Source organism: Natator depressus, chromosome 1 (genome assembly GCF_965152275.1).
Source record: "Natator depressus isolate rNatDep1 chromosome 1, rNatDep2.hap1, whole genome shotgun sequence".
Classification (NCBI taxonomy): domain Eukaryota; kingdom Metazoa; phylum Chordata; order Testudines; family Cheloniidae; genus Natator; species Natator depressus.
In genome coordinates this window covers 22,013,548-22,027,666 of record NC_134234.1, presented here as the reverse complement: position 1 = coordinate 22,027,666, position 14,119 = coordinate 22,013,548, and the positions used below count along the sequence as shown (strand labels likewise).

At 38.6% G+C, this 14,119-nt stretch overlaps 1 protein-coding gene across 11 annotated transcripts in view; it reads left to right on the top strand.

Annotated features, from left to right (window-relative positions):
* Positions 1-14,119, top strand: part of DLG2 (discs large MAGUK scaffold protein 2) — a 1,447,004-nt gene that overhangs the window by 366,506 nt on the left and 1,066,379 nt on the right. The window lies entirely within an intron of this gene.

The window sequence follows — 14,119 nt, the reverse complement described above, 5'->3', positions numbered from 1 at the left end:
ACCAGGCTCTGCCAACTGGAAGACCTCTAATTTGTCTAAGTAATTCTTAACTTGTTCTTTCTCTATTTTAGCCTCAGACCCTACCCTATTTACACTGATGTTCACTATATCAGTTGTCCAGCCTTTCTGGTGAAAACTAAAACAAAAAAGGCATTTAACACTTCAGCCATTGCTGCGTTTTCTGTTATTGTCTTTCCCTTTTCATTGAGTAATGGGCTTCCTCTCTGTCCTTGGACTTCCTCTAATGAAGGGGTCTCAAACTCAATTTACCTTAGGGTCAGTGCCAGTCCTCAAAGCCTCCCCGCAGGTCAGTAATGTCACTGAAGATGGTGTTCAGAAACGAAAACGTTTATATTTTTATTTCAAATTTCTTAGAAATAATAAAACTGTCATACAACTTTATACAATTCTTCACCTGCCAGAGAGTTTTTAGTGTTCGCCAGACACCTGGCAATGCTTCAGTTCCGTCAGGTTGTTGATAGTTTGGCCTCAGTGACTGAGCAGTAGAAACCTTCAGGATTGCAGCATGGTGGGCATCAGATAGTTGTGTTCGGTATTTTGATTTGATTTGTTTATATTCATTGTGGAAAAAAGTGACGCTGCCTCCATGGCTGACTCTGCCTGGCAGCTAATGATGCTGCCTCCATGGCTGACTCTGCCTGGCAACCAGTGATGGTATCTCTGTCCCTCTCCCCCAGCCAATGGGAGCTGCGGGAGGCGGCGCCTGCAGCAGACATTGCATCTCTCCTCCGCGGGCTGCAATGGGGAGATTCTTGGGCCACAGATGGCCCATGGGCTGAGACTTTGAGACCCCCTGCTCTAATGTATTCTGGTATTTTTGCAAAAAGTTTTCTTGTTACTCTTTGTGTCCGTGGCTAGTTTAATATAGTTTTGTGCCTTGTCCTTTCTAATTTTGTCCGTATATGCTTGTGTTGTAGTAAAAGCTGATGGCAAATTGTGTAAAGCCACAATGACTGACTACTCCACATCTACCATGAGAGCGCAAATGGAAATCGGACATCCTCAATCTCATCTACATAATCTGCTAAAGATTATCTGGGAGCACTATGCTTTTAAAAATGGTAGTCCAAACCCAAAAATACACACCATCACAGAAATTTGTTTTAAAAATCCATTTTTTACATTTAAAAAAAAAAAGGTGAAATCCTGGCCCCACTGGAGTCAACGGGATTCCTTTGTCTGGGGGGATTCTTTTGACTCCAGGGACTCCAAAGGAGCCAGGATTTCACCCAATATATAGTATTTTATTTTTGGTGTGCTGAATACTGTAGACCAGATTGTGATCTCTTACACTGCTGGAGAACTGTAGTAACTCCGATAAAGTCAGAACAGTTACTCATGTTGTGACTGAGAATCGAGTTTGGCCCAGTTTTCCTGGGGTTTTTCTTTTTTTGGCTACTATATGAAATGGGTATGCTGTGACTTCTCTCAGTCAAAGAGAGTTAGCAGTAAGACTTAAAGTATTAAGGGAACGGGAACATTTTCCTCTCAGATCAGTATGGCTGTAGTCAAGGTTTGTATTCTGCTTTCTGCATGCACACGACCCCCAATCTTGTCCTGCATGTAAGGAGAGTAGGATACTAAACTTGAGCGCTACAGTATAGATCTCAGAGAAGAATTTTTCACCACGGGGTAATAAACTATTCAAAGATCATCTTGTAACCAAATAAATTACCAAATGTATTGAGGATTTGTTGGAGGTTAGGGAAACAAAGAGTTATTAAAGCTGGTGAGCTACAGTAAAATGTCATTAGGGCAGGGCAGGATTACCCAATAGGCAAACTAAGCATGTGTTTAGGGCACCAGCAAAGCAGGGGGCACAAAGAAAAATGAGATTTTTTTTTAAAAAGTTGATATTTGCTATTTTTAAAAAAGCATCAAAGTAGTCATCATGGGAAAAATCAGAACTTTGTTAGACTTCCGTACACTCCACCACACGCTCTTTCCCCATTTTTCTGTTCTCTTTTTATTACTTATCCCCATCTAAACGAGGGGCGTGTCCTAGTAATGTAGATCGAAATAATTCTAGGAAATCAGATCCTGTCATGTATTGCAATACATTTATGTTTTATTATTGATATAGTCTTCTGAGTTATACGTACTTGATTCATTTTTTTCTTTATATATATATATATATATATATATATATAGTATGTTGTGTAATTTGTTTTTTTTTTTTTAAGTTCAGATAACTGAGATAAGGGGCAGGATAAAACATAACCAACTGAGTAGAGCACAGAAACGTAAACTGGCAGAAGAAAAGAAACAAAAAACTAGTGAATTTTCCAAAATCTTCCAAAGCTGACATCATTTTTCAAAGCGAATCCATCAGAAGCAACGTCTTCTCTCAGTAGCACAGACATCGTTCCAAAACCTGTAGGTGTTTCAGAGACTGACCCTTCTTCTATTGGTGAAACAAACACCATTCCAGAACATGTGGATGTGTCAGACTGTAACTGATCATCCTACTCCTGGTGGTAAAACAGACATTGTTCTAGAAGGTGTGGATGTGTCAGACTTTACCTGCTCATGCTGTAAATAATAGGAGAAAATATGCTGGTATGTGGGTTGATTTCAGTACCGGTGATGTAGCTTACTGGATAGATCGTGGACCAAATGACTGTCAGCACCACACTGGGCCATTTGAGAAATCACATCGGACTTTTACCAATGGCAAACAAACAAGATATTGTCCACAAAAAATATTTTTCGGCATGAAAGCGAATGGTGAGAAATATACTCGCATGGCTACTGTAGTCACCATCAACAGGGTCTGTGTACTGTTTTGTTTGCAAACTTTTTGCATATAACTTTCAACATCCCAGTTTGCTGCAGATGGATTTAGTGACTGGCGGAATACTGTTTTAATTGAACAACATGAAAATAGCGCTACTCACAGAGATTCAATGTTGACATATTTAAATCGAAGACAGGGCTTTGGATTGACACAAATTGGAAGAACAAATTAAAGAGGAGCGTGAATACTGGCAACATGTCTTGCTGTGTGTTATAGTTGTTGTTCAAACATTAGCTGAACGTGGTCTGCGTTTCAGGGGATCAAATGACACATTTGGATCATTGCAGAATGGAAATTTCTTGGGATTGTTGGAGCTTGTGGCTCAGTTTGACCCATTTTTAGCAGGCCGTATCTCAAAATATGGGAATGCTGGCAAAGGTAACCCATCATACTTATCCATGACAATATGCGATGAACTTATTGATCTAACGAGTGACAAAGTTTGTTCAGCTATTGTGGATGAAATAAGTATTGCTGGGTACTTCAGTTTATCTGTTGACTCAACACCTGATCTTTCACATATTGATCAATTGAGTATTGTACTAAGATATGTATGTGTCTCCCACAGATGGAAAACCAGTTGAACGATTTATAACATTCCTCAATTTGAAAAGCCACACTGGTAAAGAAATGGCAAATCAAGTACTGCATTATCTGTGCCAAGGTTGCAAAATAGATTTCTCAAAGTGCAGAGGTCAATCTTATGACAACGCTGCCAACATGTCAGGACGTTATCAAGGAATGCAGAAGAAGCTTTTAGAACAGAACAAATATGCCATATTCATACCATGTGCTGCACACTCTCAATCTTGTTGGCCGCCGTGCTGTTGATTGTTGTTCGGTGGCAGTAAGATTTTTCTCAACAGTCCAGTTACTTTATACATTTTTCTCTGCCTCAACACACCGATGGGCAGTTCTTAAAACATATTTGGGTAATGACCGTGTGTTGAAATCTTTCTAATACTCGCTGGGAGGCACACGCAGTGGCAACAAGTGCAATTCTGGAGTCCTACTCAGATTGTGGATGCATTAGAAAATATAGCTGAAGACCAATCACAAAAGGGAGAAACTATACAAGAGGCAGAAAACATTGCAAACAAGATGCAAGAACTAGAGTTTGTATTCATGTTGACCATGTGGAATGAAATTTTACAACACTTTCACCACACAAGTCAAGCTCTCCAAGAAAAAGAATTGGATTTGAAAACATGTGCAGACCTTTGTCAATCATTAGCAGACCACTTACACACTTTGAGGAAAGATTTGAAAAGATTTGAAGACCTATCAAAAGATATCTTGCCTTATACTAACTACAAAGAAGCCCAGTCCTGCAAGCGAATCAGGAAAAAACAAGCAAATGATAGCAGTGCAACAGAAACAGCATTGAATCCTTGAGACAAATTTTGCGTATCTACTTACTACGCTATAATTGATACACTTGAAGCTCATATGAAGAGGAGAGGTGTACAAAGAAGTATCAAGTAGATTTTCTCTTCTAAACGATATGGACTTATCTGATGAACAATATTCACAAGCTTCCCAAAAGCCAGTTGACTCATACCCTGTTGACTTGAACATGAATCTCTGTGGAGAAGTACGGCAGTTCCACTGTTATATGCGCGCAAAGTTTAATGAAACAGGAAAAATGAAATTCAGTCACATTGATCTTCATGACACAATACTGAAAGATGGAATACAATGTGTATTTCCAAATGTAGAGATCGCACTACATATTTTTCTAAAATTGATAATTACTAACTGCTCCGCAGAACGCTCTTTTTCTCAGCTGAAAAGAATAAAAAACCCTCAAAGAACAATGTGTCAGGACAGACTTGATTCACTTTCCCTATTGTGTATGGAAGCGGACATGCTTCATCAAGTCAGCTTCGATTTAACTTATCCAGAATTTTGCAATCAGAAAACCTAGAAAGAAGCTATTTTAATTTCAGCATACATGTAAGTTTTGTGTCATTTCGAAAAATAAAATTTTATTTTACGGTATAGTATTATTTTTATTTTGAATTACATATGGGGGGCACGTAATCTTTTCAGTGCTTAGGGCCTCTAAAGGTCTTAATCCAGCCCTGCATTAGGGTATAGCAATAGTTTGCAGTTTAGAGGGTCTTTTAATTCCAGATGTTCCTTCATATTGTCAGGTCCTCGTTCCATTTAACTCTAGAGAATACTAAGAGAGAGAGAGAGAGAGCGAGCAACTTTGAGGATAAGAGTGCAGGCATTTATTGCTATTAGAAGTTTACTGTGCAGTGCTTGATATTTAAAAAGATACCATTTTAACCGGCTGCTAGAGGCTGAATATTAGAGCTGGTCAAAAATTTTTTGCTGGAACAATTTTCTAGTGGAAAATGAAGTTCAGTTTAACTCAAAATGTTTCACGGAAATGTGTCAATTTCAATGAAATTTTAGATGTGAAAATTATTTCATCTTGTTTCTTTTTGATGTTGAAATGCTTCATTTTGATAAAGTAAAAAGTTTCGTTTTGACTTTGTTTTTGAATAATTTAATTTAAAGTTGTATAATATATTAAAATAGTTTAATATACCATAATTATATAAATTATATATCTTATATTTAATATTTTAAAGTAATGTCTTGGTCTAGGCTTTCTTTTTGCAATTTGGATAGTTCTGGACTGACAGTTTTTGAAAAAAAAAATCCAGTTTTGCCAGGATATTAATAGCTTAAAGACACTATAATTTATACTGAACTTTTCAAATTAGTCAGCTGATCTCCTTGGTCTTGGTAATAAGAATGACAGATTATGGTGAGGCGCTTCATAGATTCATAGATTTTTAAGGTCCGAAGGGTCCATTATGAGCATCTAGTCTGACCCCTTGTATAGCTGAGGCCTTAGAAATCCCCCAAAATAATTCCTAGAGCACATCTTTTAGAGAAACATCCAATCTTGATTGTAAAATGATCAGTGATAGAGAATCCACCATGACCCTTGGTAAATTGTTCCAGAGATTAATTACACTCACTGTTAAAAAAATTACACCTTATCTCAAGTCTGGATTTGTCTAGCTTCAGCTTCCAGTGATTGGATCATGTTATACCTTTCTCTGCCAGATTGAAGAGTCCATTATTAAAAATGTGTTCCCCATGTAGGTACATATAGATTGTAATCAAGTCATTCTTTAATCTTCTCTTTGTTAAGCTAAATACGTTAAGCTCCTCCCGTCTATCACTATAAGTCCACTTTGTCACCTATTTTGCGAATTTAAAAAAATTAAAACATTAAACAAAAAATTAGCTAAGTTTAAATTTTTAAGGCTAGAAGGGACCATTAGACCATCTAGTTTGATCTCCTGTATATCACAAGCCATTAAATTTAATTCACTTACCCTTGTATTGAGCCCAATAACTTGTGTTTTTCTAAAGCGTATCTTCCAGAAAGGTATCCAATCTTGATTTGAAGACTTCAAGAGATGGAAAATCTACCACTTCCCTTTGTAGTTCGTTCCAGTTGTTAATCATCCAAAAGTTTAAATGTTGTGCAGCTTTGATTTAGTTTTTCAAGTACTGATAAAATTCAGAATAATTTGTTACATGTCTTGTCACCTAGATTTGTGGTTGGTATTCACTGACATTTGAGGCCGATAATTGGTGTCCAATGAATCCAAAGATATGTCACATCCAAAATAGAAACTGGGGCAAAGTATTTCTTGGCTTATGGATGTTCATCCATTGCACTCTCCACAGCTTGTACAACCTGTTGCAGCTTTGCTTCTTAGGGGGAAAATATCGGGTACACGTTTAAAAAACATGACCTTGTGTGTACGTGAAAGCATAGTGCACACATTAGAACAGATGTTACACAACTTTATCTCATGTTTTTCACTTTGCCATCAACTCCTTTTTTAATTGTTTCCTCCCCTAATATTATTGTAGAAGGAATAAAATACTAGCTCTTTAATATATACAGTGTTTTATCAAGTACAATACAAAATAAAACAGGTTCTTTATGAAGCTTTAGGAAAACAGTAGTTTGATTTTTTTTAAATGTATTTATTGGAGGAAAAATAGTCATTCTTAAAATAGAATTGCTATAATTAAAAAATCAATGCAGTAGAACACTGGAAGTCTACTCTTCTTTCATTCACACGGTTACCATGGAAATATGGATGTTATGCTTAAATGCACTAGTTTAGCTATAGTTCATAAACCAAAAGAGTAAAATGTTAATTCACAATTGTTGTATCAATGGCAAATCATAAAAACATTTATAAAAATTTTTTCCTGTATTTTGAAACAACCACGGAAAATCCAAATTTTATTTTTGGCTAAATAATCATAGGTTTCTAACCATGTAGGTTTTCTGATGTCTCTATCTCTTTCATTGGATTGACTCACAGAAGGCCTGAATTCCTTAAGGGCCAAATTCTACAAGTTCGCAGACATGCATTTTAAAGTGACTGCACAATGTAAAGATCAGACTGTCATGTTATAATGAGTTATGTAAATAAATCTTGTAAATTCCTCTGTGCTCAGGAAAGCAACGACCCCTCTGCACACCATAGTGGATGGAGGAGCTTGTAACTTTTGGGAGTTGTGCTGATGGAGTTTATAACAGCCCATGCAGCTTCAAATGTTTTAGTGCTCTCTGAGGATGTTTGAGCTTTGAATCTTTACCATGGATTTCCTTGTGGTTATGGCCCCATATTGTAGTACAGATTGGAAATCACTTAGGAAAGTTGACAGCATTACCAACAATGTTAGTGTTTTGTTAAATTCACCTAATTTGTGTAATTGACCTGCACAATCATAGAATATTAGGGATGGAAGAGACCTCAGGAGGTCATTTAGTCCAATCCCCTGCTCAAAGCAGGACCAACTCCAACTAAATCAATGAACAATGAACTTTCATTGTTGAGAACAGGAACTTCAAAAGTAAGAGTGTTATGTGGCATTGACATTATTTCTGAATCTGGGGCTACCTGCCTTTTCGAAGGATATTGTCAGATCATAAATTCAGTGCTATTGTCCCTTAGTCACTGAATACAATATGGCCATGTGAAGGCTGCAATAATAGAGATTAATGGACGACCTCCAAAGCGAGAAACAGGAGTCACCATCATGTGAACTGAAGAGCTATGTATTTGTAAATATATGCTGACAAGTAGATTATAGATAGAGTTGACCAAAAATTTTTAACCAAAACTTTTTCTCGGTGAAACTGTAGCTTTTGCAATGATGAAACATTTCATCAATTTGGGTTGATTTTGGCAGATTGTTTTGGTGAAGAAGAAGAGAATTAAATTAAATTTAAAAAATCTCTGAAAAAATGTTTTGTTTCAACATTTTTGAAATGAAACATTTTCATTTTTTGTTCAAAACAATTTTTATTAAAAATGCCCTTTTAATTTTATTTTAAAAAACAATAAAAATGTTTTTAAATGGTCAAAATCAAAACTGAACCTAAACCATTTTTTTGAGTTCTTGATTTACTGAACACTTTGAAAAAAATTGTTTTCAATTTTACCCAAAACTAATTTTTGTATGATTATTATTTTGAATTGCCAGCAAACCAAAAAATCCAGGATTTGCTCAGCTCTAGTTACTAGTACGCACTGAGGGCCAAGTGGGTCCATAAGTTAGTTATAGAAGCCTTATTCAGGTGCCTTCTGAAGCCTTCTGCTACCCCTTTCATTCTGGGTCTCTGTTCCTTCTTTTTCACTGTTAAGTTTTATAGCCTGCTGACACTAAGAGAAGCCCATTTCCGTGAAGTGAGTTGAAGACATATTGCTCAGGACCACTGTTTAAGACCAGGACATTATTTATTTAAAACTTGGTTTTTGCTGCCATTTGCTTTCTTTAGATCTACCTATAAATGGATTTATGGCATTGTTTTGAAATTCTGCAAAAAGAACAGGAGTACTTGTGGCACCTTAGAGACTAACAAATTTATTAGAGCATAAGCTTTCATGGGCTACAGCCCACTTCATTGGATGCATAGAATGGAACATATAGTTTTATATACACACACACACCCACACATACAGATAAGTTGGAAGTTACCATACAAACTGTGAGAGGCTAATTAGTTAAGATAAGCTATTATCAGCAGAAGAAAAAAACTTTTGTGGTGATAATCAAGATGGCCCATTTAGACAGTTGACAGGAAGGTATGAGGATACTTAACTTAAGGAAATAGATTCAATATGTGTAATAACCCAGCCAATCCCAGTCTCTCTTCAAACCCAAGTTAATGGTGTCTAGTTTGCATATTAATTCAAGCTCAGCAGTTTCTCATTGGAGTCTCATTGAAGCTTTTCTGTTGCAAAATTGCCACCCTTAAATCTTTTACTGAGTGGCCAGAGTGGTTGAAGTGTTCTCCTACCAGTTTTTGAATGCTATGATTCCTGATGTCAGATTTGTGTCCATTTATTCTTTTGCATAGAGGTAGATTCAACATGTGTAATGACCAGCCAGCAATGCCCCTCTGCCATGTACATTGGCCAAACTGGACAGTCTCTACTCAAAAGAATAAATGGACACAAATCTGACATCAGGAATCATTAAGTTACTTTCCTTAAGTTAAGTATCCTCACACCTTCTTGTCAACTGTCTAAATGGGCCATCTTGATTATCACTACAAAAGTTTTTTCTTCTGCTGATAATAGCGCATCTTAACTAATTAGCTTCTCACAGTTTGTATGGTAACTTTCAACTTATCTGTATGTGTGTGTGTGTGTGTATATGTATATATCTTACTATATGTTCCATTCTAGGCATCTGATGAAGTGGGCTGTAGCTCATGAAAGCTTATGCCCTAATAAATTTGTTAGTCTCTAAGGTGCCACAAGTACTCCTGTTCTTTTTGCGGATACAGACCAACACGGCTGCTACTCTGAAACCTTTTGAAATTCTAACCACAAAGGCTTGGTTCATAAAAATACATATATTTTATATGGAGAAGAAACTCTTTCCAAGTAGATTATGTTTTTCTCAAATATCCCATCAAACCCTTTCCTTTATACAACCACAGAGGACAGAAACCAGTAAAAATGGTGATCTAATCAAGAGTGGGGTATTAAGTACTTGACAATCAGACAATTGTGTATTTATCAGCTTCCAGAGGAAAAAAAGAACCAAAGCACTATCAGGGAAGGCTGTTGTTTAAGTTAAACCTGCCCAGGGAATAGTCTTCATTATTTACTGGCCTGAAATGCAAGAAGATATTTGCCATAGCAACCTTTACATAATAATGGCAGGGTGTCAGGAATGCCTTTTATATTACTGAAAAGGGGTAAACTGTGAATAATTTATTCAGCCCTCTCACTCACTCTGGAAATTTCAAGATTCACTCAGTTCAAAACACTATTTTGGCACCTCTGCTTGTCGCAGTTTCCCTTGCTTCATTATGGATTTATAACAGAGAATCTAAATGCCCTGTCCTGCAAACATTTACTGCCACTACCATAAGTAGTTCCAAGTGCTCAATAGCAAATTTGTACAGAATCAGGCCCCAGACTAGTAGTTCCTGCAGCAAGATATGGTTTTCCATAAAAGCCCTGTGAACCCATGCTAGGATGCACCTGAAATTTGTAGCAAAACACTGTTTTTTCTGCAACTCCTTCCCACTGACACGAACAGCATGTTGAAGTTTCTGGCAAAACAATGTAAAAATTGAAAATATATACTGTATGAATTATATCAACTTCTTTAGGTTTTAGTCATAATTTTAAATTAATTGTATGCTTTTACCAGTTCAGTCACAGCAAGCCTGTGATCTTGCACTATCTCTAAAATACTAACACAGAGCTTGTTTCCCTGCTGGGTTACTCCAGTTTTACATGGGTAGGCTTCCATTGAAATAAATCGTGTTGCATTGGTATAAAACTGGAGTCAGGCAGGGGAGTTGTTACAGTACTGTAAAGTAGGTGTGTTGCAGTAGAGTTGATACACGAGTGTGAAACAGGAGATACATAGGTGAAGCAGTGCTCTGAAAGTAGAATTGATCCAAGGAATGGAAACCCCTACCTTATGAGAAGAGACTCAAAGAGCTTGGCTTGTTTAGCCTAACCAAAAGATCTCTATAAATACATCAAAGGGATAAATACCAGGGAGGGAGAGAAGTTATTAAGTTAAGCGCCAGTGTAGACACAAGAACAAATGGATATAAACTGGCCATCAGCAAATTACGGCTGGAAATTAGGCAAAAGTTTCTATCAGGAACTTCTGGAACAGCCTTCCAGGGGGAGCAGTGGGGGCAAAAAACCTAAGTAGCTTCAAGACTGAACTTGATAATTTTATGGAGGGGATGGTATGATGAGAAAGCCTACAATGGCATGTGGCCCATTGGTGACTGCCAGTAGCAAAAATTCCCTACAACTGGAGACAGGATACTAGATGGGACAGCTCTGAGTTACCACGGAAAATTCTTTCCCAGATATCTGCTCAGGGTCTAACTGATCACCATATTTGGGGTCGGGAAGGATTTTCCCCTGGGTTAGATTGGCAGAGACCCTGGGGTGGGTTGCCTTCCTCTGCAGCATGGGGTATGCGGACCACAGCTGCTCCGACCGGCTGCCCAGGGACCGCAGCCTGGGGCCGCGGACTGTGGCTGCTGCGGCCGGCTGGGGACCGCTGCCTGGGGCTGTGGACGCTCTGTCCATCCGTCCCGAGACTGCTGCCCGGCGCCGCGGCTGCTCCGGCCAGCTCCCTGGGGATAACGGCCCAGGGCTGCGGACCACGGCTGCTCTGGCTGGCCGCGCAGGGACTGCTGCTGGGGCCAGCAGACTGCGGCTGATCTGGCCGGCTGCCTGGGGACCGCTGCCTTGGGGCTTGAGCAGTGGTTGGTGTGGCTGTCCCAGGGACCATCTGAGCAGCTGGCCCCAGAACCAGCTGGTTGGGCGGCCCTGGGGTCAGCCACACTAGCCCCTGCAGAAGTCACTGAGGTCGTGGGAAGTCACAGAATCCATGACTTCTGCAACCTCTGTGACATACAACTCATAGGAGTTGTGTGGCTAAATCTCCAGGTTGACCTTGAAAAATCTCCACCATTATGTCTAACTCTCTGCTTACATCATAGCAGAGAGCATCTCCTTGCCCATGCTCTGCTCCCTTTGGGGAAGGACGCTATTACTTTTTCTCTCTTGTTGACGAGAAGGGTGAGGATATCTCTTCTCAGTTTGCCACATTCCTCCTATACTATTATTATATACTGCATTACTATGCAGTTCAGTCTGCCTGATCCTAAGGAGAACAGGCATATCACTTATTTCAGCAGTGTTGTCTCCCAGTCATCTAATGGAAGCAGAGCATGCTCAGTACCTCACAGGATCGAGGACTCACTCATAGGGCATTTTGCTTCTTCTGCTTGAGCTCACACAGAGGAAGTACAGTGTCAATCAGAGTGCCTCCTTTTTCCTTTCTGAGAGGTGTATGATCATAAAGTAATGGCAACATTTCACAGCCAAAGATAATTCCACTGTAGCCTCAGAATATGCAGGGCCCTGCATATTATGCCTCTGTTTAAAAGGGGTCTATATCTATCGGATACAGATACTTCTGTGGCTTTTTGGACTCCTAGCTTCCAGTGGGGCTCTTTCCTGAGGTCTTGTGTTTAAAGAAGCCCTGACGGCTTCAGTGAATTTTGACAGCTCTGGCAGCACTTCTGAATGTAGAGATTTTCCCGTGTTGTGGACTTCCTGTTATCACCTTTGTGCCAAGGGCAGTCATCATAACTACCATTAGATGCTCAAGACAGGGGCCTAGGCATTATAAAATAAGTTCATTTCTTGAAGAGAGCAGTGCCTAAAAAATTAGATTATTAGACTAAGAAATGTACATGCTACAGTGCAAAAATGCTACAGGGATCAGTTTGTGTAGCTTCATGATCCAACCCCTGCCATATTAACCTCATGTTGGTTTCCTTGGAGGTTTTGATTCTCTAGCTACCAGTCTTCATGTACCAGCTGGCTAACATAGGAACAGGAGTCTGTTCTCTATGAAGGTCAGGGTCTTGCCATATCCTGGAAGACTTCCTTTCCCCAAACATCTGAAGGCAATGTGAGTTGTAAAGACTTGGGGATGGTACTTTGTATTATTTGCTATTGCCCTAAATATCTCTTATGTAGGTGATCACTTAGGAGTCATACAAGATGCATTTTTATGTCTACACTGTTTGTTTTTCTTTTTGTAAGATTGCTATTTTCCTGTTTTGTTTTTAATTTTGAAATATTAACTTTTTAAGACCATGCAGTATAAGGGTGATTCAAAGACTTTGCCGAATGAAGTCTTCAGTAATCCGTTTGGCAGAAAGGAGGCCTCTGTCCTGGCCTAAACTTGATTTTCATATGCATCTACATGCTTGCCTGATCCTTGCTTAGAAGCAGCTTCAGGTCTGTACATCTATTCATCTTTGCTTTTTTGATCCAGATTCCTCTGGTGGATCACAATTCCGCAAGATCTGTGAATTTTTTCAACGAATTAGATGCTTAATTTTAATTGTTAATGTACAGTACTGAGAAATAAACTGTGATTTCTTTTTCTCTTTATTTACTTGAAAAGTGAAGGAGAAATACGAAAATTAAATCTCCAGTATTTTTTGTTGAGCAACATGTTACTATGTTGTGGCTCATTTATTGGGAATTGCTGCAGCAGAAGTCTGTGAGCTACTGTAACTTTGAGATGTGATAGCGATATTGACCAGGGCAGCTAGATTCCTGTTTAATTACTAATAAAAGTTGTAGAATAAGTTTTGTTCCAGAAGTCATTGCTTATGCTTGTGGTTGTGATTAGTAATTAGCTATATTTGTATGACAGACATAAATGGGAATCGAATTAAGTAGCTGTTTTAGGATACAGTATAGAGTAATATCTAGCTTTAAACACCATTGCCTTTTTCATTCCTAATAAAAGGCACAAACAATGACAGACTAAAAATAGCTGTTTACTCGAAATTGACGACAGTGTCCTGGTGCCTGTCCTTATAGAGAGGCTGAAAAACCTGCTGTCTTTCCCCTTCCCCTAATTGTTCTTCTTTAAATGCATGTCTTTCTGTTTAAGCTTCTTCACCTCATTGCCCACAAACAATACTCCCTGACTTTGGCAGGGTTTCAGTATCTCTGCAGATTTCTGGTAGGTTTATGTAAATCATTATTTTTAAAAATCCTAAAAGTCACTGAAGATTTTTCTATTAAGTTATGCTTATCCTACACAAATTGCTCTGTGCTGATAGGGAAGATGGTAGTAAAGCCTTTACCACTCTTTTCCTCCCACAGTTATCTGCTGCAGTGGGGAGGGGGAGGAAAGTCTTTTCCGGTTTTATTTCTGAAG